This window comes from Papaver somniferum, chromosome 5 (assembly GCF_003573695.1).
Source record: "Papaver somniferum cultivar HN1 chromosome 5, ASM357369v1, whole genome shotgun sequence".
Taxonomy (NCBI): Eukaryota; Viridiplantae; Streptophyta; class Magnoliopsida; order Ranunculales; family Papaveraceae; genus Papaver; species Papaver somniferum.
This window is the reverse complement of record NC_039362.1, coordinates 39,140,690-39,165,394: the sequence shown is the minus strand read 5'-3', so window position 1 is coordinate 39,165,394 and position 24,705 is coordinate 39,140,690. Positions and strand designations below refer to the sequence as shown.

Below are 24,705 nucleotides of genomic sequence, written 5' to 3'. Positions count from 1 at the left end.
ACAAGCTGATAAGGCGACATTCCAATGAGTGTCTTAAACGCAGTACGGTAAGCCCATAAGGCATCAATAAGCCTAGACGACCAGTCTTTCCGATTAGGATTAACTGTTTTCTCTAATATACGTTTTATCTCCCTATTGGAAACCTCTACCTGACCACTAGTCTGCGGATGATACGGGGTAGCTACCTTATCTGTAATACCATATTTCTTCATCAGAAGCCTAAAAGGCCCATTACAAAAGTGCGACCCTCCATCACTAAGTATAGCTCGCGGTGTACCAAAACGTGTAAGTATATTATTTTTCAAGAACTCAATCACAACCCTATGGTCATTGGTTTTACACGCAACCGCATCAATCCACTTAGAGACATAGTCTACGCGACAAAGATGTAAAGGTTACCAAAAGAATTAGGAAACAGACCCATAAAGTCAATACCCCACACATCAAAGACCTCAACAATTAAGATCGGGTTCAAGGGCATCATATTCCTACGGGAAATGGTTCCTAATTTCTGGCAACGTTCACAAGTAACACAGTAACTATGGGAGTCTTTAAACAACGAAGGCCAATAGAATCCACACTGCAATATCTTAGCAGCAGTTTTCTTAGCACTAAAGTGACCCCCACAAGCATGATCATGACAAAAGGAAATAATACTGGACCGGTCCATCTCAGGTATACATCTCCTAATAATCTGGTCTGGAAAATACTTAAACAAATAAGGATCATCCCAAAAGAAGTGCTTAACCTCGGCTAAAAACCTAGTACGATCTTGTTTACCCCAATGTTGGGGCATTCGACCAGTAACAAGATAGTTCACGATATTCGCATACCAAGGTAATTGGGTAACAAAGAAAAGTTGTTCATCAGGAAAACTATCCCTTATAGGAAGGGAATCATCAGGGGAATCAACAACTAGCCTAGATAAGTGGTCTGCTACTACATTTTCGTCACCCTTTTTGTCTCTAATGTCTGGAGAGAACTCTTGCAACAAAAGGAACCACCTAATCAATCTAGGTTTTGTATCCTTCTTAGACAAAAGATATTTCAAAGCAGCATGATCAGTATATATGACGATATTAGCACCTAAGAGATAGGGTCTAAACTTGTCTAAGGCAAACATAATAGCTAACAGTTCCTTCTCGGTAGTGGTATAGTTCAACTGGGCATCATTCAGAGTTTTGCTAGCATAGTAAATCACATGAAGTAATTTGTTTTCTCGCTGACCTAGCACAACACAATAGCATAATCTGAAGCATCACACATGATCTCAAAGGGTAGGTTCCATTTGGGTGCCTGGACTATGGGGGCGGTAGTGAGTAAAGTCTTAAGCTTCTCAAAAGCCTCTAAACAAGCATCATCAAAGACAAACTTAACATCTTTTGCAAGCAAATTGGAAAGAAGTCTAGAATCAAGCTAAAATCCTTAATGAATCGACGATAAAAACCTGCATGCCCTAAGAATGACCTAATATCTCTTACAGTTTTTAGGACCTGTAAAGTCTTGATAAGGTCAACTTTGGCTTTATCTACCTCTATACCCTTAGAAGATACGATATTCCCTAAAATAATTCCTGATCGAACCATGAAATGACATTTCTCCCAATTAAGCACTAGATTCTTTTCCTTACACCTAGTCAACACTAATGACAAATGATGCAAGCACTCATCGAAATACGAACCAAACACTGAAAAATCATCCGTAAAGACCTCTAAAAACTTTTCTACCATATCGGAAAATATACTCATCATGCAACGCTGAAAATTCGCAGGGGCGTTACATAACCCGAAAGGCATGCGTCTATACGCAAAGGTACCAAAGGGACAGGTAAAAGTGGTTTTCTCCTGGTCTTCTGGGGAAATAACAATCTGATTATAGCCAGAGTAGCCATCTAAAAAGCAGTAATAACTATGTCCAGCTAATCTCTCTAGCATCTGGTCGATGAAGGGAAGGGGAAAGTGGTCCTTCCTAGTGACCTTGTTCAATTTCCTATAATCAATACAAACACGCCAACCCGTGGTCACTCGGGTTGGGATTAACTCATTGTTATCATTCTGGACTACAGTAATACCGGATTTCTTGGGAACAACCTGAACGGGGCTGACCCACTTAATGTCTGAAATGGGGTAGATAATACCTGCATCTAACAGCTTAAGAACCTCGGTTCGAACTACTTCTTTCATATTAGGGTTTAGTCTTCGTTGCATCTTCCTAGAAGGTTTGGTATCTTCCTCTAAATAGATCTGATGCATACAAACAGTAGGACTTATACCCTTAATGTCTGTTATAGTCCACCCTAAAGCTTCCTTGTTGTTTTGAAGGACAGTCACTAGCCTACTTTCCTGATCACTATCCAAGTCGGATGCTATAATCACAGGTAAAGTCTCAGACGGGCCTAAAATCACATACTTCATGGTATCTGACAATGGTTTTAGGTCCAACTTAGGAGGCTTTTCTAACGAAGGGTCTAGGGTAGACTTAGAAATTGGTAGTGGTTCGAACTTAGGTTTCCATCCATTACTAGTGTCTAACAAAGGGGTTGAATCTAACAAAGAATTCACATCATTAATCACATTATCATCATCAAAATCAATCCCAAAGTGAGCTAGGCATTTCTCTAATGGATCTTCTATCAACATGTTTGTTAATGATTCCTCGACTAATGTTCCTATCATGTTCACTTCTTCTATGATCGAATTATCCAGTTCAGAGGTCAGCTTACTAATATGAAAGACATTCAGTTCAATAATCATATTACCAAAAGACAAATTCATAATACCAGTTCGACAATTAATGATCGCATTCGATGTTGCTAAAAATGGGCGACCTAAAATCAATGGTATCTGGTTCTCTGGCTCAGGGACAGGTTGGGTATCTAGGATAACAAAATCCACTGGATAAATAAACTTGTCGACCTCAATAAGAACATCCTCGATCACACCACGAGGAATTTTAATGGACCTATCAGCTAACTGAAGTGTCATCTGGGTAGGTTTCATCTCACCAAGTCCTAGCTTAAGGTACACATGGTATGGGAGTAGGTTCACACTGGCTCCTAAGTCAAGCAACGCTTTCTCAACACGATATTTACCTATTGTGCAAGAAATGATAGGGGAACATGGGTCTTTATACTTAGGAGTAGTGGTATTCTGAATAATGGAACTCACGTGACTAGCTAGGAAGGCTTTCTTTTGGACAATAAGCTTACGCTTTCGTGTATACAAGTCCTTAAGAAACTTGGCATAAGCGGGAATCTGCTTAATCGCATCTAATAATGGGAGGTTGATAGTAACCTTCTTAAAAACCTCCAATATATCATTAAAGTTGGACTCCCTCTTAGTTGGAACTAGCAGCTGTGAGAATGGGGCTCTGGGAACAAAGCCGGACTCATTAGGACCCTCCTTGGTCTCTTTAGAGACTCTATCAGTCTCCTCATTTTCTGGCTGAGAAGGGTGAAATACAACATGTTCACCATCAGGCATGGAAACATTATTGTCGACTTTCTTTCCACTCCTAAGGGTTGTAATAGAATTCACGTGATTGTACGATTTCTCTCCCTTTGGATTAGGATCAGTATGACTGGGGAACCTTCCATCTTCTCTCTCAGTAAGGAACTTAGCTATTTGGCCGACTTGAAGTTCTAATTTAGCAAGAGACTGGGAATTATTCTTAAAATTCTGCTTGGTTTTCTCTTGAAAATTAACCTGGCTCTTTACTAACATTTCCTGACTTTGTGATAGCATATCCTGGCTCTTTTTTAGTATACTAAGAGATTTCTCTAAGCTAGTCATTCTATTCTCAGAAGGGTTCTGGAACTGGGCTTGACCTGAAGAATTCTTATTATAACCAAAACCTGGGGGAGGATGAGAATTACTAGGTTGACCTTGATTCTGGCCTTTAGACCAAGAGAAAATAGGATGGTTTCTCCAACCAGGGTTGTAGGTCTCCGATTATGGGTCAAACTTCTAACGGTTCTCGAACCTAGCATTGTTATAGACAACATGGGCTTGCTCTTCACTAACATGACCTTCCCAAAACGAGTTATTGGGTTCTAATTCATAACTAGAGACTTGAGAGGCTCTAATCCTATCATCAGGTTCAACAAGAGACCTATGTTTAGGCTGATTCAATTCCAAAGCTTCTAGACAAAGCAACAAACTTAGCATCTGACGCAAAACTCGTATCTACCATATTGGTGCTACTTCTATTAACCAAGAGTCTTTTAGGGGGTTCAACACAAGACTCCCACTGTTAGGATTTCTCAGCAAAAACTCCTAAGAAGGTAAAGGCATCCTCATCACTTTTACTAGTGAATTCACCAGCGCACATAGACTCGACCATGGCTTTGGTCGAATAGTCTAAACCATCATAAATAATCTCTACGAGTTTCATCTTATCAAATCCATGGTGAGGACACTGGGATAGGAGATTATTGAATCTCTCTAAAAACCTATAAAGAGACTCTCCCTCTTGTTGCACACTAACACTAATTTTCTGCCTAACAACTGCAGTTTTATGCTTAGGGTAGATATTCATATAGAAAGCAAAAATAAGTTCCTGCCATGTTTCAATGGATTCAGATGGTAGGTTGTTTAGCCAGGTCTTGGATTTATCTTTCAAGGAAAAGGGGAACATCTTAAGTTTCAAAACTTCATCAGTAAGGTCTTTTATTCTAACTGTCCCACAAATTTCCTCAAAGTCCCTAATATGAAAATAAAGGTTCTCATCATCTTTTCCTAATAATATAGGGATCATCTGAAGAATACTAGGTTTTATTTCGAAATTAGCCGTATTGGCTGGCAATTTAATGCACGAAGCTCGGTTGGTGGAACCAGGTAAGTAAGCTGAAATTGTTTGAGGAGGACGGCTGTAAAGGGCTTCATATGGTGTCATCTTAATGGAAGAGTGATAACTGGTGTTGTACCACCATTCGGCCCAAGCTAACCATTTAAACCAATCTTTTGGTTTCATGCCAACAAAACATCGAAGATAACATTCTAGTGTACGATTCGTGACTTCAGTTTGTCCATCACTCTGAGGACGATAAGCTGAACTTTTACACAGTTGTGTATCTTGCATTGTAAAGTAAGAGTCTCAAAAATTACTCATGAAAATCGGATCTCTATCACTTGTGCTGGTCTTTGGCATCCCATGAAGATGCACTACTTCGCGCACAAATACATCAACTATTGTACTGGCAGAATATGGATGAGATAATGCAACAAAGTGTGTATATTTTGTGAGACGATCAACAACTACTAAGATGGAACTCTTACCATTAGAAAGTGGAAATCCGTCTATGAAATCCATAGAGATGTCAATCCAAACATAAGAAGGTATTGGAAGTGGACTTAAAAGGCCAGGGAGGAGCTACAGCTTCTGTGTTATTGCGTTGACAAGTCTCACAATGTAGAATATATTCCTTAATCGAATGCTTCATGCCAGACCAGTGAAAATTTTGCTGCAATCTCTTGAAAGTTCTCAAATAACTAGGGTGACCACCCAATGGAGTAGAATGAAAATCATGAAGAAGTTTGTTACACCATTCTGAAGAAGAAAGAACCACAATTCTTCCCTTATAACGTAGCACCCCATTTACGTAAGAATAATTACGTTTACTTGTAGGATTAAGCTCCAACTGGTCGATTAATGCACATAAAGTGGTAAGAAATAAGGGAGTTAGATCAAAATTTGATTTCAAGATATTAGGAATAACCAAGACACTGATTCCACTATTATACATGAATAAATTATGATAAATAATCCAAAACTCTAATTATCTTTTAAGTCCCTTATTTATTAATTCACATATAATCAAGCAAATTCTCAAATATTAATTGTATCTCCTAAGCATAGATTATCTAAAAAAAGTATAACCTATCTAATTGAATCACAACTGATGAAGAAAATTATGCAAACAATTAAAAACTCTGCAAAGGCAGTGATTGAGTGAATTATAAATTATAAATTAGAGAAAATAAATAATTACCAATTATTCATGCATAAATAGCTTGCTCATTGCCTTGGTCACGTGAGAATTAACTCATCATCATGTTGGAAACACGCTCAAAATTCATTTTTATTGCTCAAAGGAGGTGTACAAATGAGGAAATGGAGAAAAACTATTAAAAATCGGGTTTGTAACACTTATATTTGTTACAAACCGAACTGTTACAGAGCGATAAATGATAACTGTCACAGACACTGTAGCTCTACGACTCCCGCTTCTGTGTCGTTCTCACTGTTGGAAAACGACTGCCTTGGATGGTCTGTTCTTCGTGTTCTTCAGATATGCAGCAGCAGAAAAGAATTTTCCTGCAACTTGATTTTTCGAATCTGTGATGCTCTGTAATCTCCCAAACTCTCCGTCACCTTCCTAAAACTCCTCAGCACTATATATATCCTCTCGTGCACAAGAAATATCCTTCATAACTCCAAATAATTCTCCATTACTCGGCAGTAAATAGAAAATAATATTCAGATATTTTCTTCCCTGAATTAACAATTCACGCGCTGGCATGATGCATAAACACTCCAAACATGATAGTACACGCTGTAGGATTGATTCAACACGCTTCAGACACAAATAATCTTTCCAAAATAACAAGAAATCCCGTGAATATCTCTCGCCTGAACGTGTTACCCTGTTTTCTTCTCGCGGAATATCCAGCCAAACTGGATCGAACCGAAGGCCTTTACCAAGCCTGTTAGGCTAGTTCAAGTCATCCCAATGAATATCAGCCATTGAATCTCCTTCTAGCACGCTAAAAAGTCCAACCCTAATTCTTCCCGCGTCTGAATTATTTTCCCGCCATATTTGAAATTCAAAATGTAGATGATGACCTCCCCCTAACAGAGACGGGGGGTGCGAATAGCAGTTGGCCAACTTAGGTGCCCCTTAGTAATTGAGGTACCCCTTAACCAAAAGGAGAGTCCGCATAGCACATGTCCTCCGGTGGTGCTCCGCATAATTTTTCGAGCCGAATTTTCCAACAATATTTATTTCCAAAAAATACCTACAAACACACAAAACACCATAATAAGGACGAAAATGATTACTAACAATACGAAACATTGAGGACAAATTAGACACATAAATGCGTCTATCACGAACCACTGCGATAAATGATTTCATAATCATAGCCCAATAACTTTGAAACCCACTTCTGCTGTTCAATGGAAGAAAGACGTTGCTCTAAGAAATACTTCAAACTTCTATGGTCTGTATAAATCTTGAAATGACGACCAAGCAAATAGTGTCTCCATTTATTCACAGCAGAAACAATGGCAAGCATTTCTTTGTCGTAAACATATAGGTTAAGATTCTTACCAGATAAAGGTTTACTATAGAAAGCTATAGGCCTTGCACATTGCATTAGCACAACACCAATGCCACCACCAGAAGCATCACACTCCAAATAGATTTCCTTCGAAAAATCAGGTAGTATGAGAACATGCGTAGTAGTTAAAGCCTGTTGAAGTAATTTGAAAGCAATAGTTGCCTCTTCTGTCCATTTAAATGCATCCTTTTTAAGTAGTTGAGTTAAAGGAGCACTAATTTTTCCAAAATCCTTCACAAATTTTCTATAATAGCCGGTTAAGCCCAAAAATCCTCTAAGTTCTTTAACTGCAGAAGGAATCTTCCATGAAAGAATGCATTGAATCTTTTCTGGCTCAACAGAAACTACGTCAGACGAAATCGAATGGCCAAGGTAACCAACTGACTTTTGTGTAAAAGTACATTTGGACTCTTTAACAAACAATTTGTGATTTCGCAGTATCTCAAATACCAGCTCCAAATGTTTGATATGATCATCAAAATTGTCACTGTAGATCAGAATATCATCGAAGAAAACCAGTACGAACTTGCGTAAGTAAGGACGGAATATATGATTCATTAAACTCTGGAATGTTGCTGGAGCATTGGATAATCCAAAAGGCATGACCAAAAATTCATAATGGCCATCATGTGTACGGAAAGCTGTCTTTGGAATGTGTGCTTCATGTACACGAATTTGGTGATAACCATATCGTAAATCTAACTTGGTAAAGACGTGCTTACCATGTAATTCATCCAATAATTCATCCACTACTGGAATTGGGTAACGATCTTTTATGGTGATCTTATTAAGAGCACGGTAGTCTACACACATACGCCACGAGCCGTCTTTCTTTCGGACCAAAAGAATAGGGGAAGAAAAAGGGCTAGTACTCGGCCTTACGAACCCATCTTGTTGCAGCTCACTCACAATTTTCTCAATTTCATCTTTTTGAAAATGTGGATATCTATAAGGGCGTACATTCACAGGTCCAGCCTCAGGCAATAATGAAATTTTATGATCTTGTAATCTTTCTGGAGGCAGTGTTGTTGGAGTAAAAAAAAATATCACCGAAATTTGAAAGTAGTTGTTGAATGGAAGGTAACAACACCGAATGCTTGGTGGTAGAAGGAGTTAATGTAACTAATTCCAATAAAATTCCATAGTTTTCTGTAGACAATAAACGTTTTATTGGAGAGCATCCATAATCAATACAACTGATGATTGGTTACCAACTAATGTGATGGCGGTGCCTTGAATGCTAAATTGCATAGTCAACTTGTCAAAATCCCAAGCAATTTGTCCCAACGTGCGTAGCCATTGTATTCCCGATACTGCATCACAACCACTAATTTCCAACAGATGAAAATCAATTTCAAAATTTGCATCTTGTAGCTTGACAGGGACATTGCAGCAAGATCCTTTAGTGTTTAAATAACCTCCATTGCCCACTGTGACTCGTAAAACATGATCAATAGAAGAAACTGCAAGGCCACATTGTTTGGATATGATGGGATGCAAGAAATTATGTGTAGACCCTGAATCTACAAGAATTGTGAGCGGCCTAGTCTTGGCATAACCCGTGATACGCATTGTATTAGGAAATGTAGAACCTAATAGTGAGTTAAGAGATATAGCTGGGTCGGATTCCGGAGTTGAAAGATCATCACCAGCTGGTTGTTATTCCGTTGTATCATCAATCTCAGTGATAGATACAGTAGAAGAAGTATCCATCTCTAAAAGCAAGTAACCGGGTTTATTACGACAAACATGTCCAGATTTAAATGGAGCATCACAATTGAAACAAAGACCCTTCTCGCGTTTTTCCTTCATCTCTTCCTAAGATAACTTCTTATAGCCAGGAGGCAGTTTAAGCTTCTTGATTGGAGTATTAGAAGTCGATGCTTCATCTCGAAGTTGAGGGGGACGATAAGGTTGGCGTGCAGGAAGCTTATTAACTGTTGCATAAGCCTCTTCTTGGTGGATAGCTTTTATAAAAGCTTCATTCAAAGTGTGTGGTGCAAGCAATTTAACCACACTACCAATATGAGGTTTGAGAGAACGAATGAAGCAGCTGATCAAGTAGTCCTCTGGAAAGTCAACAAAATTTAACAATTTCTTAAAAGCAGGTATGTGTTCTCGGACTGTGCCTACTTGATTAATTGTACTAATAGCCAGACGAGCATCAACAAACTTCTCAGGCGCAAAACGGGCGCGAATATGAACACAGAATTCCAACCAGGTGACAATTGTGGTTTTAGTTTGCTTCCATCTATACCACACATTAGCATCACCTTTCAAACTAGATGCCGCAATAGTGAGTTTAAGGGCATCATCAGCTTGATGTACATTGAAGTACTGATCAGCATTAAAAATCCACCCATCAGGATCCTCTCCATCAAAGGTAGGAAATTTAAGATTGATTGTATTGGGTCTGGCAGCACCAATATTAGTATGACCATTGGCACCAGGTGGAGGTGGGGGTGGAGGTGGAGTATGACCATTGCCACCACCATTATTAGTGTTCAACTGAGGTAGAAATTCAACAAAAACTGCACGGAGTGAAGCTGTTAGTTGAGTGTTGGTAGTTGTTGTAGTTCGGGTAAGCTGAGTGTTGAGAGCAGTAGTTAAAGCTGTAGTCATGCTAGTTGCGATAGTTTCTGCTAAAACTAAGTTGTTCTCGGTTGTTTCAAGTTTACGAGCAACCCGTTCTTCCTCTCTATGTTGACGTTTTGTAACAACTTTATTCTTGCTTTTCTCATCGTCTTCAAGTTGTTGCTTGGCCAAAGCAGTAATTAAATTGTCAATGTTTTTAGACATATCCGTAATACCATCGCTGACGAGTTTCAGATTCTCTGTATAGACCCATTGGAATTTTTTTTGGGTGAATTTAGGGTTTGATCTAAACCTGCTCTGATACCAGGTGTTAGGGTTCTAGACCTTTTAACACTGGAGAAAGTTGTGAAGATAGTCTTCACAGGAGAAATAGTTGTGAAGATAGTCTTCACAGGATTGTATTCTAACGAAAAAGAGGAAAATAACCGGATAAACCCTTTGAACTGCGGTGAGCAACCTCTGCTTTGTAGAACAAACTGAATAAACTTCTTATATTGATAATCTGCCCTGTTACAAGATAGGACCGAGCTATATATAGCTGAATAAACTTGGTAAGCAAGCAACTCACTAAAGAAACCTTCTAAACTAGGAAACTGAATATTAAGTACGTATGGAAAACAAATAATAAGGTAATAAAGAAGTAGGAGTTGGCACCGCAATACCCAAAGATGAAAAATCCCCAAACCCAATGTCTGCCGCTGATAAACTACCAGGATTAGAAGATTCTGCAATCAGGTTAGGGGTTGAAAGACGAATCGAAGCAGATTCACGGCTTCTAGCCATGGAAAACGCAGAAGAATGAGAGCACAAAACTCCGGCAATAACCTTCTCGAATCCCCATTGCACACAACATTCCAAGCCACATAAAACTGCGTTAACTTGAATTACAAAATTAGTAGCAACACCTAGACTAATGCTCAGCATTCCAGTCACTCTACAGTCTGAACTTCTTGCTAGCTACATTACCAAACCCTGAAAACATTGATTGATAGTGATGCTTGAAAAGGTTAATTAATTTATGGTCGTCCCCAACTTTTTTATGTTCTTGTATTTAATGTTGTCCTTGGTGCTTACTTTGATTCATGCATGAGATGTGTTTGAGATTGACAACTTACCTTACAGCAGCAGATGAAGGGGACATCGTGGTGTCGAACCTTACCTACAACCAAAACCAAAATAATAAAACACATTGTTCCCGACTTACCTAACTTTGTTTGATTGGGCAATATTACGTTTACTTTGAGTCTAAAGAGGACTTTCTCTTAAGAGAAAATCATCACAACCTGTATTCCAACAACTTCAACTCCATCAACAACCAAGGCTGGTTGTTTGGCAGTAATGACCAGCATATACATCAAAATATTTTACATTTCCTTAGTGGGTGACATGCAAACTACCGCTGATTGACGATCCGGACGTGTAATTATATTTCGTCGCGTACTACTTGGGTTCTACCATCTAGTATATATAGCGTTAAGGGATATGGTTCCAGGTTCGGTATGTTCTTATTTCCTAAAACTAAACCCCATCTGAATCTGACTCAGCGAAAATAACATTCGGACTAAAGATAAAAAACATTACTAATTTTATCAAAAAACTTGATAAAGGAGTATCTTTTATGCACACCATAGTAATTTTGTGAGGATGCTTATCGACCGAATGCAAGATAAAAGGATACTACTGATGGCTTCAAATGGCTTACTAGTTTCCTGATGGCAATATACTATTAAGCTTAGCATATGTATAATAATACTATAGAAAAGCAGAAGGTTGGTGGGAATGTATGTCAACTCTTGTATTATTTTAGTGAGTAATGATGTTTGCTGAATATGGGTTCTTAAATCATTGATTCAACCACCCAATGAATTTCTATAAACTTGGTGATGGCATTTAGGACCCAGATTTTGAAAACTTGAAACTGAGCTTTGTTGGTCAGTTTTAAGAGCTACTAACATGGATGAACACCGTGTTAGCAGATCAGCTAGTTACGCACCTGACACAGAAAAAGAGAGATGATCGACAAGAACCAGAGCATACTGATGGAAAAGAGGAGGAAGTTATTGGAACTGTTCCATTTTTCAAACTATTTCGTTTTGCTGATTTCAAAGATAAAGTGTTGATGGCCGTGGGAACAGTTGGAGCTTGCGCAAATGGAGCGACAACGCCTATCATGACTATTCTTCTTGGGAAAATGATAAACTCTTTTGGAAATACTGAAGGTACTGATCAAGTGGTAAAACAGGTTTCTAAGGTAAGCAACATACATCTGCCACATAAGTTTTCTAGTTACCAACAAACTTGATTTATGTTTTTCATCCTGAATTCTAACTTGAAGTACAGCTCTGAATAGCAAAATTTGCGTATACTCTTAAGTCATTTTTCCCATGGATATATGCATATGTGTTTAATTATCCAACTCTGTCATATTGATATGTCCAGGTAGCACTACAATTCACCTATTTGGCTGCGTTAGGCCTAGTGGCTTCATCCCTCCGTAAGTTTTTTATGTCATTATAATCTACAATTAATAGTAGGAAAGTTTGTGCAATCTTCATGTTGTCACTGTGTTACAGCTTGAGATCATTTCGAACTATGTCTTTTAATCCCGAGAAAAACTATTATTTGTATTGTCAGAGGTGGGTTGTTGGATGGTCACTGGGGAGAGACAAGCGGCACGCATACGCAGTATTTACTTGAAAACCATACTGAGGCAAGATATTGCTTTCTTTGATAATGAAACAACCACAGGAGAAGTTATAGGGAGGATGTCAGGTGACACTGTTCTCATTCAAGAAGCTATGGGCGAGAAGGTATATATAATTCATTTGATAAGCGATGCAAAACTTGAAACTTCAATTCACACATATGTTGGGTGCAATAATCAAAAACAAGGAAAAATCAAATAAGCAAAAGTTATTGACACTTAGCTCCTTTATAATGGAAGTGATCGATTTGATGAAACGAATGAGCTCCACATATCTCCGCAACAGCAACAAGGCAAAATTTTGGAAAAACAGAGTGAGTCACGTGTTCAACACGTTGCCCTTAAGACATTAGCGCCCGGATACACTCAAGAGTGATGCTATAGCCCTCACAGGACGGATATCTCCAGGATAAAACACCCCAGTACACCTACTACTAGCATATGTAGTAAATGCTCAACTTGAGCTTGGCAACTCCGAAAAAACCATAAAGGAAAATCTCGAACGCTTGAGAAAACAATATAAAATATTTTTTTTTCCTTGGGGGTCTCTCTAAATATAGAGCAACCCCTTTCCCATAGATTTTAAAAAAATAGTGAATTTGTTTATATAATTGACAAATACAACTTAAGAAGAAAAACTCCCCGATGTGGGACTAAGAGGTTTATATAGTTTCTTAAAACTACTAAAAATTGGAAACTCCACGGTGTGGGACTAAAAAGTTTCATTCACAAAATAAAACAGTAAACTATAATTTTTTATTAAAACTTTAAAAAATTATTTTTTTATTAATCGTTTTCCAACAATCCCCCACATGAATGAAAACTCAATAAAACATGAAAACACAGATAGATCTTGGTAAATCAACATCCCAACCTCACGATCCAAACAGACTGATCGTGCAAGTGTTGAAATCATACTAGTCATTTCTACGTCCTCTCCCTCACACAAAAGTGTGTTGACCCCAGAGTCATACTATGGATTGCATAAATCATAATAGTATTGAGAGCTTTCATCTTTAGTTCTTACATGGTGAGACTATAGGTATCTTTCACCAAAGTGAAAAAGCATGAACTAGTGAACCCTTAGTGACCTTTAGGTCCTAAGTTCCAGTAATACCAAAACCATCAAAACGAAAATCACATAAAAAGCGCAGGAAATACCATTTTAGGCAGAGGTGTCCATGAGGTCTTGAACATTTGCTTAGTGAGATATTACGGGAATTACTTGCTAGAGACAGTGAACTATGTCTTGAACTGCTAGCAATTGATGTAATTCGTGATAACAACCACGGGTGATATCTCCAAGATTGCTGTCAAGCTCGTGCCGTTTTGTCCAATTTAGCCCTGGAAATATCCTGTTTCTCATAATGCTCTAGAGAATCAAAGCTCATATTCTCATAGGAAGCGGCCCACTTCCTCATTCAGATAGGTGAGTTTCCATAAAGAGTGTTACTGCTACACCCCACTTCAATCTTAAATTGAAACTATAGAACTCATTAAGACTTCTTAAAAGTCATCCTTCACATGCAGTCACACTATCACGTCTACACCATATGGAAGGGACAAAAAATAAAATTCTCTGATAGTGTTTACCTTTACCCACCACAAATTAGTTGTCTCATTCGAAACCTTGATCTTGGGATCTCCAGTCAGCAAGGTTGAGTATCCTTCATGGCAAGTTTAATTTATGAGCTTAAGCCCCTTCCCCCTCGATGCATTTCTAACTATCTCTTGGGATAAACCTTTCGTCAAAGATTGCGCGATATTCTCCTTGGACTTTATCCAATCAATGGAAATAACGCCGATTGAGATTATTTATTTTCAGCTTTAGCTATTATATCTTGGCTAACACAATGTATAGATATAGCTGGCACAGGCCTATGCCAGAGAGGAATGTCTTCTAAAAAGCATCTTAGGCACTCAGCCCCCTCTCGTGCTTTATCTATCGCAATACTCTCAGATTCCATAATGAATTGAGCAATATACGTATGTTTGGAAATCTTCCAAAAACAAACCTTCCTGCTAGAGTGAAAACATATCCACTCGTAGACTTAAGACTCCTCTGAGTCAACTATCCAGTTTGCATCACAAAGTCCCTCAAGGACAACAAGATACCTTTCATAAACCAAACAAAAGGTAATAGAGTATTTTAGGTACCGTAATACTCTACTAAGTGCATCCCAATGCTCTTGCTCTGGACAACAAGTATATCTACTTAACTTACTCACACTATAGGCAATGTTTGGACACTTACAGTTCATTAAATTCATCAGACATCCTATAACTCTTGAGTATTCAAGTTAAGATACTCCACTATCCTTAATTTTCTTGATTCTACAAGAATAATCGTACGGAGTACAAGCAGGCTTACAATCACACTGATTGTATCTCTTAAGCACAAAATTCAACATAATGAGAACGACTAAGACTATAAATGCTAGATTATCTTCTAATCCTCATCCCCAAGATTACATCAAAAGGGCCTAAGTCTTTCAAGTCAACGTTCTCATTCAGTGCATGTTTTTAGTGGAATTAATCACATCTATGTTTGTATCAACTATAAGAATATCATCAACATACAAGCATAATATCACACAGGCATCCTTAACAAGTTACTTGTAAATACACTTGTAAGATTCATTAACTTAAATCCACTACACATTATCACATGATAAAATTTTCCATGTCATTGTTTACGTGCTTATTTGAAAACCATACAAAGATTCGTTCAATTTACAAACTTTGTCTTCATGACCTTTCACTACAAAGTCTTTAGGTTGGTATATGTAAATTTATTTATCTAATTCACGGTTTTATAAAAGTCGTCTTAACATCCATCTGATGTATCTCCAAGTTGTTTATAGCAGCAATATCAATTAGCATCTCAACAGAAGTAATTCTCGTCACAAGTGAATAAGAATCAAGAAAATCTACACCTTGTTTTAGATTATAGCCTTTAGATAGCAACTTAACTTAATATTTTTCCACAGTTCCACCTACCTATCGTTTTCTCTTAAAGACTCATTTACATCCCATGGTCTTACTTCCTGGAGGTAAACTAGCAAGCTCCCAAGTCTGGTTCTGACGGACTGAGTCCATTTCACTAAATGAAGCTTCTTACCAGAATGGGTTTTCAGTAGATATCAAGACTTCTTTACAAGTCTGGGGTTCAGACTAAGCTGGGCATGTTATGAAGTCTGTTTCATAAGAAGTCTCAAGTCTAATTGTTTTACTTCTCTTAGGCTCAACATCAACTTCATCTTCCTTTAAAATAATTTCTGACTATTTGAAAATAAATCTAGGGGATCAACAACACATATCTAATGAGGTACAGGTTTAGAATAAACATGTTTAAAGAACTCAGCATCCCTAGATTCCGTAATAATATTCACACCAAAGTCAGAAAAAAATCAGAACACACAACCAAAAAACTATGTGTAGAAGTATACTCAGCATACCCTATATGAAGTCACAATCAACATTTTTGGTTTCAATCTAACTCTTTTAGGAAGAGGAATGACAACCTTAGTCAAACACCCCCACACTTTGACACACTCATAAGAAGGTCATCTACCTTTCCATAAATCATATGGAGTTTCATCTGATCCTTAAAAGGGTACTCTATTCAGGATATACTAGTTAAGAGGACTGCCTCCCCCCACAAGGTCGTAGGTAATCCAGAACTAATGGAAATTATCATCTCCTTAAGGATATGGTTGTTATGTTCAAGGCTTCTAGTTGGTTTTCAACTTCAAGTTTGTACATCTTAAGGCTTCTAAGGCATCATCCTTATCCCTAAGCAAAAATACAAGATTGTACCTCGTACAATCATCTACCAAATTTATAAAATCATCTTTTACCACAGTGGTCTTCGGTTGAACTCATGTCAACTAGGCCTAACTGAATTAATTCTAAGGACTTAGAATTACTCTGAACATTTTTGCTAAAGTTTTTATAGCATATTTTGATTCTACACAGATTTCACTATTGTGCTCAAAATCCAAACTAAATTTGGGTACGCAGCCTATGCTAGCCAGATTATGCATGGACTAAAAAGTTTACGGTTCCAAGTCTACCACGCAAAACATTCAATCACACAAGAAATCACAAGAATCAACTATGTTCACTTCATCAGTTTTTCCATTAAGTTTATATAGACCCAAAGTCCTAAAAATCTTGCCTAAAAAATCACTACCTAGTTACAACAAGTTTTAAGGTTTAACTAAAATTTTAGATCTTTTACCATCTACAACAGAACAAGATACAAGATTCTTGCATATGCTCGGAACATGAAACTTTCATTCAATGTGAAAATATTACAGATATGAGCTTCTGCTCGACCTTTCCCTTTTATGCAACCTCTGTCGCAGATGAGTTAATCATAAAGAGTTTCTCGACATCCCCTATCCTCTAATAGGAGGTGAACAGGTATTTGTTTCAACAAACATTCTTGGTGGCTCCAGAGTCCACCTACTGGTCTCTCACATTGGTTATTAAAATAACTTCCGACATCATGCCACCGAACTCGTTCTAGTTTGTTTCAACTAAATTAGCATTAATTTTCTACTTATTAAGATTTTTATGTTGTCTATGATTTACTGCCGTGTGGCCAGGAATTTTACAAACATAACAATCACCCTTAATTAAACTAATGCCGGATTCAGTTTTACGAAACATACCTTTCTTATGAAGACTACGCTTAGAATTGTGTTTGATGTTCTTGTCTTTGTCATCTTTGGAAGATTTATGTTCAGCCACATGCGCCTGGTAGCCATGTCCCTTTTTCAATTTCATGTCACAATCTTGGTTTATACTCTAACTAGGGAGACGGTAGTTTCCCAACCACATCTACGTTGCTCCACCTGGTCAGCTTTTCTAACACACAGAACGTTGCATGTCGTAACATCGGCCAACCTCTGCTAAAACCAATCAGTAACATCCACGTGGAAACTACCACCCTTACGTCAATAAATCTCCAACGTGTATTCCAACTTTTGAATACCATATTCGAATCATCTCACAGTAAGTCTAGATTCTTCCTTTGATACGAAACGAAGGATTTAGTGCTGGTCTGCCATCATCTCTATAGATCTTTCCACGTATATCATCATTAACACCTGTAGCTTAGTAGGCCAGGTAACGATACCAAATTCATAGCTTCCTTCAACTGAAATAAAAATTTCAGAATTATTCATGTACATGACGTACACTAGTTTAACTTTTAGTAGCACCTTAAACTTGGTCTCCACTTTCTTTGTTGTCGGCCGCCCTTGCTTGTGTAATATCTTTTCTTCCAAATCATTGGTATAAATTCCACAAAACTTGTTAGTTGCCAGCATATTCACCGCCGGGAATCAAGATCGGTTATCATCCCAACGTGATCAGAAAACATGATTACCGTATGAAGAACACCCTCTTGATAAAACGTATCTATATTAATATCCTCAAGTTTATAAGGAACCAGGACTGTTTTAGGGTTCCGGAAGAAATCACCTCGTCTTGAGTTAAGAGTATCCCGTCGTTTTTCACATCCATGATTATTGCAAATCGATAATGTCTTAAGATTGTTGGGTGCAATAATCAAAAACAAGGAAAAATCAAATAAGCAAAAGTTATTGATACTTAGCTCCTTTATAATGGAAGTGATCGATTTGATGAAACGAATGAGCTCCCCATATCTCCGCAACAACAACAAGACAAAACTTTGGAAAAACAGAGTGAGTCACGTGTTCAACACGTTGCCCTTAAGACATTAGCGCCCGGATACACTCAAGAGTGATGCTATAGCCCTCACAGGACGGATATCTCCAGGATAAAACACCCTAGTACACCTACTACTAGCACATGTAGTAAATGCTCAACTTGAGCTTGGCAACTCCGAAAAACCATAAAGGAAAATCTCGAACGCTTGAGAAAACAATATAAAATATTTTTTTTTCCCTTGGGGGTCCCTCTAAATATAGAGCAACCCATTTCCCATAGATTTTACAAAAATAATGAATTTGTTTATATAATTGACAAATACAACTTAAGAAGAAAAACTTCCCGATGTGGGACTAAAAGGTTTATATAGTTTCTTAAAACTACTAAAAATTGGAAACTCCACGACGTGGGACTAAAAAGTTTCATTCACAAAATAAAACAATAAATTATAATTTTTTATTAAAATTTTAAAAAATTATTTTTTTATTAATCATTTTCCAACTGCATACACACACGCTCCATAAAGTGTGCAAGTCCAGTGGTTAACTCTTAACACCTTTTATTTCAAAGGTTGGCAAGTTTGTCGAGCAGTTGGCGACATTTGTTGGAGGTTTTATAGTTGCATTCGTCAAAGGCTGGCTTCTAACCCTTGTCATGTTAACCACAATCCCCCCTCTTGTAATCACCGGTGCAGCCATGTCCATTGTAATTGCCAAAATGGCATCTCGTGGACAAACAGCTTATTCCCAAGCAGGAATTGTTGTAGAACAAACGCTCGGTGCAATACGAACAGTAAGTAATAATTTGTATTTCTGGTTAACAGATAAACTGTGAAATGCTAAATTCAAATATGTAACTTACCGGTGGGCTAATACTTGATTGTTACCTCTGCTACTGAAAATACTAGCTTAACAATAACTGACATTCTCTTATATAGGTCGCAGCATTTACCGGGGAGAAGCTAGCAATAGCCAAGTACAATAAGTCACTAGAAACTGCTTACAAGGCTGGTGTTCAACAGGGCTTATTTTCTGGATTAGGTTTTGGTTCAATTACATTCATTTCATTTTGTTCTTATGCCCTTGCCATATGGTGCGGTTCCAAACTGATAATAGACAAAGGATATACCGGAGGAGATATCATTAATGTTATCGTTGCCGTGTTAACTGGCTCCATGTAAGCGCCTTTATATATCTTTCATACAGCTTGATTTATTAGTCACTCAGTTACTGTTGATCTGCTTTACTCTTAATGTTCTCTGTTATAATGCAGGGCACTGGGGCAGGCAGCTCCATTTTTGCGTGCATTTGCTGCGGGAAAAGCAGCAGCCTACAAGATGTTTGAGGCAATAAATAGAAAGCCGGAGATCGATGCGTATGATACTTCCAAGGGGAGAACATTAGATGACATTCACGGGGATATCGAGTTAAAAGATGTTTGCTTTACTTATCCTGCAAGACCAGATGAACAAATATTTAACGGATTTTGTCTACGCATACCAAGTGGCACGACCAATGCTATAGTTGGACAAAGTGGAAGTGGAAAGTCGACTGTGATTAGTATAATAGAAAGATTTTATGATCCACAAGCTGGTGAAATTCTAATTGATGGTATAAATTGTTGGAGAAATTACTAATAATGTAACTGAGAAGAAGATACTTAGCTCAAAATAATGTTGCTGATGTTGCTGCACAGAAAATGTAGAGGCACGTAAACTACGCTGTCCTAAAGGCAATATCGCCTGCCACTCCTCTGAGATGCAACAGCAGTTGGCGAGTCACCTCCAGGATACAACTACAGTTAGTACCCCTCAATGTAGCATACAATGACAGTACCCTTAGAGCTTGGCAGAACTTAAAAACAGTAGAAGAGATGTTTACAGAAAAACAGAGGAAGAGTAGAAGAGATGTTTCTCTGTGGTGTGTCTTTTCTGAGCTTACAACTACTCTCTTATATAGTGTTTGTGTAGTTACAAACAAGAAAGAAAACCCATGCGTATGACAGAAATACTGGTAATGTTGGGTTAAAGATAGTGCATGGAGCAGTGTGTTGCTGCCAAGCCAAATACGTACAGACAAGGGAGCCAGGACAAAACACGTACAGACAAAGAAGTCAGGACAAAACACGTGCAGACAAAGAAGAGATTCTTCTACTTGTGTGGAAAACAAGTACCAGATAAGATCTAATGAACCCACACCCACACCCGAACCGACGGCATGAACCCACACCCACACCCGAACCGACGGCGGCGACGTGCGTGAAAGGCAACCTTGCCCTAGTCTAGGCCTTCCCTCAAAGCACAAAAGTCTAATGACCCAAGGGCCATGCCCTTATAGCCAATTCTATGGTATTTAAGTCTAAAACTCTTTAGATTTTAGTCAATGTGAGATTATTGTTTTATCTATTCAAATGAAAAAACAATTAATGGGCAATAGGTCTAGGGATCAAAACATAGTCCATGTAAAAAATTGGTATTTTTTAAAGCGTTTTTTCTAACATAAATATCAAACAGTTACAATTGAGATGGCTCCGGCAGAAAATTGGACTTGTCAGCCAAGAACCTGTGCTATTCACTTCTAGCATTAAGGATAATATTGCCTATGGAAAGGATGGGGCAACTCTTGAAGAAATTAAAGTCGCATCTGGGCTAGCTAACGCTGCCAAGTTTATCGATAAACTACCCGCGGTTGTTTTTGGTTTCTATAACTTGCAGACTTGAAATTGCCATTCGTTTGCATACGTATTTTGAAACTAACTTCTATTATGAATGTGTTTATCAGGGTCTAGACACTATGGTCGGGGAGAATGGAACCCAATTGTCTGGTGGGAAAAAACAGAGAATTGCCATAGCTAGAGCAATCTTAAAAAATCCAAGAATTCTACTTCTGGATGAAGCTACTAGTGCACTTGATGCAGAGTCTGAAAGGATTGTACAAGAGGCACTTGATAGGGTTATGATCAATCGAACAACGGTCATAGTTGCCCACCGGTTGAGCACAATAAGGAATGCTGATATGATTGCTGTCATTCAGACAGGAAAGATTATCGAAAAAGGTTTGAGCCACTGAAAAAATAATCGGGCATTCTAGCTTCTTTAATAAAGAGATAAAGAGAGGTTTATTTATAAGTTGCTGCATTTTCTTTCACCAGGTTCACACACCGAGCTTCTGGAAGACCCAGAAGGAGCATACTCCCAGCTTATACGATTGCAAGAAGCAAATGGAGAATCAGCAAATGGTAATGAGAAGTCAGAACTTGGGGGTCAGCTTAGCAGGAATCCTAGTAGACAATCAGAATTTTCGCGTCAACTGAGCAGGAACGCTAGTAGACAGTCAGAATTTTCGCGTCAACTTAGCAGGAATCCTAGTAGACGCACATCACTCGGAAAATTGTTGAGTCGTGCATCGTCTACGAGTGGAAACAGTGGTCACCACTCTTTTTCCATTGAATTTGGATTTCCTTCGAGAAGAAATTTTGGCGAGGTTGCCTCAGGATACAACAACGATGATAACGTACCACCTACCAAGCAGTACAAAGATGTCCCAATTAGTCGTCTTGCATCCCTCAACAAGCCAGAGATTCCTGTTTTGCTACTAGGGATTGTAGTTGCAGGATTAAATGGAGTAATATTTCCCGCTTTCGCTCTAATGCTTTCCAGTGTAATCAAGACATTCTTTGAACCTCCAGCTCAGCTCAAAAAAGATTCAAGTTTTTGGGCATTGGTATGTATAGCCTTAGGTGCCGCATCCTTAATTTTATCACCGGCGAAAACATATTTGTTTGCCGTGGCAGGATGCAAGTTAATAAACCGTATACGCTCCTTGTGCTTTGAAAAGGCTGTTCATATGGATATTGATTGGTTTGATGAGCCAGAGCACTCTAGTGGTGCTATTGGTGCCAGGCTTTCTGCAGATGCAGCAAGTGTTCGCAGTCTTGTTGGAGATTCACTTGCAATGTTGGTTGAGAGCATAGCAATCGTTATTGCTGGTCTGGGCATTGCTTTCCAAGCGAACTGGATGCTGTCCTTAATTATCCTTGTGTTGATACCTTTAATTGGACTGAATGGATGGGCTCAAATGAAGTTCTTGAAAGGATTTAGTTCAGACGCGAAGGTTGGTGTTTGATCTATTTATAACTTTCATGAAAAACAAAGGCTAAGGTAAAGTTCATTTGTGGTCTAACATCCATAATTTCATGGGTATATATTGCAGAAGAAGTATGAAGAAGCAAGCCAAGTTGCTAATGACGCAGTTGGGAGTATAAGAACTGTAGCATCATTTGGTGCCGAAGAGAAGGTCATGAAATTGTACGAAAGTAAGTGTGAAGGACCAGAGAAGGCAGGTGTACGGAAAGGGATCGTTAGTGGAATAGGCTTCGGGATTACGAATTTCTTGATGTTTTCTGTCTATGCGCTTAGTTTTTATATTGGAGGAAGACTAGTTCAGGCAGGTCAAGCAACATTCGCACAGGTTTTCCGGGTATGCGTTTTTTCTAACTTTAAGTCTTACCGTAATGTCGTGAATACATTTTGTAAAGGTGGTTCCTTGTTCTTGATGTTCATGTTGTTATGTGGTTATCAGGTTTTCTTCGCCCTGATATTTACTGCAGTTGGTGTGTCTGGTTCAAGCTCCACTGTAGCAGACACTGGCAAAGCCAAGATTTCAGCTGCATCCGTATTTGCAATTCTTGACCATGAAACTAATGTAGACTTAAGCAATAACTCCGGAACCACATTAGAAGATGTCAGAGGTAAAATCGAGTTCCGACATGTTAGTTTTAAGTACCCAACAAGGCCAGATGTTCAAATATTCCGGGACTTTTGCTTGTCCATTCATTCTGGAAAGGTATTGATCTAATCTTTCACTTGTACTTAGATTTTAGGGGGTTGTTCTTTAGCTCTAATGATGATTCGTCTTATTTATCAGACGGTAGCTCTGGTTGGAGAGAGTGGAAGCGGTAAATCAACTGTAATATCATTGTTGCAACGATTTTACAATCCTGATTCAGGACATATTACATTAGACGGGGTCGAAATTTAGAAGTTTCAGGTCAGGTGGCTGAGGCAACAAATGGGTTTGGTAAGCCAAGAACCCATTTTATTCAACGAAACAATACGTGCCAATATTGCTTATGGAAAGGAAGGTAATGCGACAGAGATGGAAATTATAGCAGCAGCAGAGCAGGCAAATGCTCACAATTTTATTAGTGGCTTACAACAGGTTAGAACTTGAACACCTATTAAGCGTTAGTCACGACGTTAAAATACTAAAAGCTCTATAGATGTGAGGTTAATACTTGTCCTTTTGTATTTGTGAAGGGGTATGATACGATGGTAGGAGAACGAGGAGTACAATTGTCAGGTGGGCAAAAGCAACGAGTGGCGATAGCACGCGCCATTGTCAAAGCACCAAAGATTTTGCTATTAGACGAGGCGACAAGTGCACTTGATGCAGAATCGGAACACTTAGTCCAAGATGCTTTAGACCGGATCATGGTGAACAGGACGACGGTTGTGGTTGCACATAGGTTGACCACAATTAAGAACGCTGATGTGATAGCGGTTGTCAGAAATGGAGTTATCGCCGAGAAAGGAGATCATGATACATTAATGAAAATTAAGAATGGAGCATATGCATCTCTTGTAGCACTTCACATGAGTGCATCGTAATATTGAACTTCTTGTAGCAATGCTTTCTTCCGTAATTTTATATCTGTTTGCCTGTTCTTTCATTATTCTTCCGATTAAGTCATTGCGTAGTTTGGATATGTAAATTATGGCTTTGTACAGTTATAATTGATGATAATATGTACCGATCAATTGACGCGGATCATCCCAATGAGCTTTGTTGACATCACAACTGAAAGAAACATGTTATTGTCTGTATAATAACAGAGCTTTTTTTAGAGTGTTCTCAATTCATCGGAGCTCCACGTTAATTCTGGCCCTATCAATTTTTTTTTTATTTTTTTATTTTGTAAGATTATTAAATTTATGCCAATAATACGATAACTAAATTTTAAATATTCTTCTAACCTAAAATATCAAGATCTTAAAAATCTCGTAACATGCCAAAAATATATTAACAAAATCCATTGTTTCATCATGATAATCAGAAAATTAAATAACAAAATCCACGGTTGCATAATGATTATCACATGATAAATAAATAACGTCAAATGTCCAATGTCCATGGTCCATTTATAGTCTTAAAAAAAAGAATTTTCCTGATTACAACTCCAAATTATCAATTAAACTCCATAATAGATAAATCGAAAAAAAACAACGGATTAACCCGGTCATAGATAATAACCTTTTGATCCGACGATGAATCTCTTTTGTGCGTGTCTTTAGTAGTGGTCCTG

The 24,705-nt window shown here is 38.2% G+C and overlaps 1 pseudogene; it reads left to right on the top strand.

Annotated features, from left to right (window-relative positions):
* The first annotated feature begins 11,713 nt into the window (after positions 1–11,713).
* LOC113281419 lies at positions 11,714–24,258 on the top strand (annotated as a pseudogene).
* The last annotated feature ends 447 nt before the right edge of the window (positions 24,259–24,705 follow it).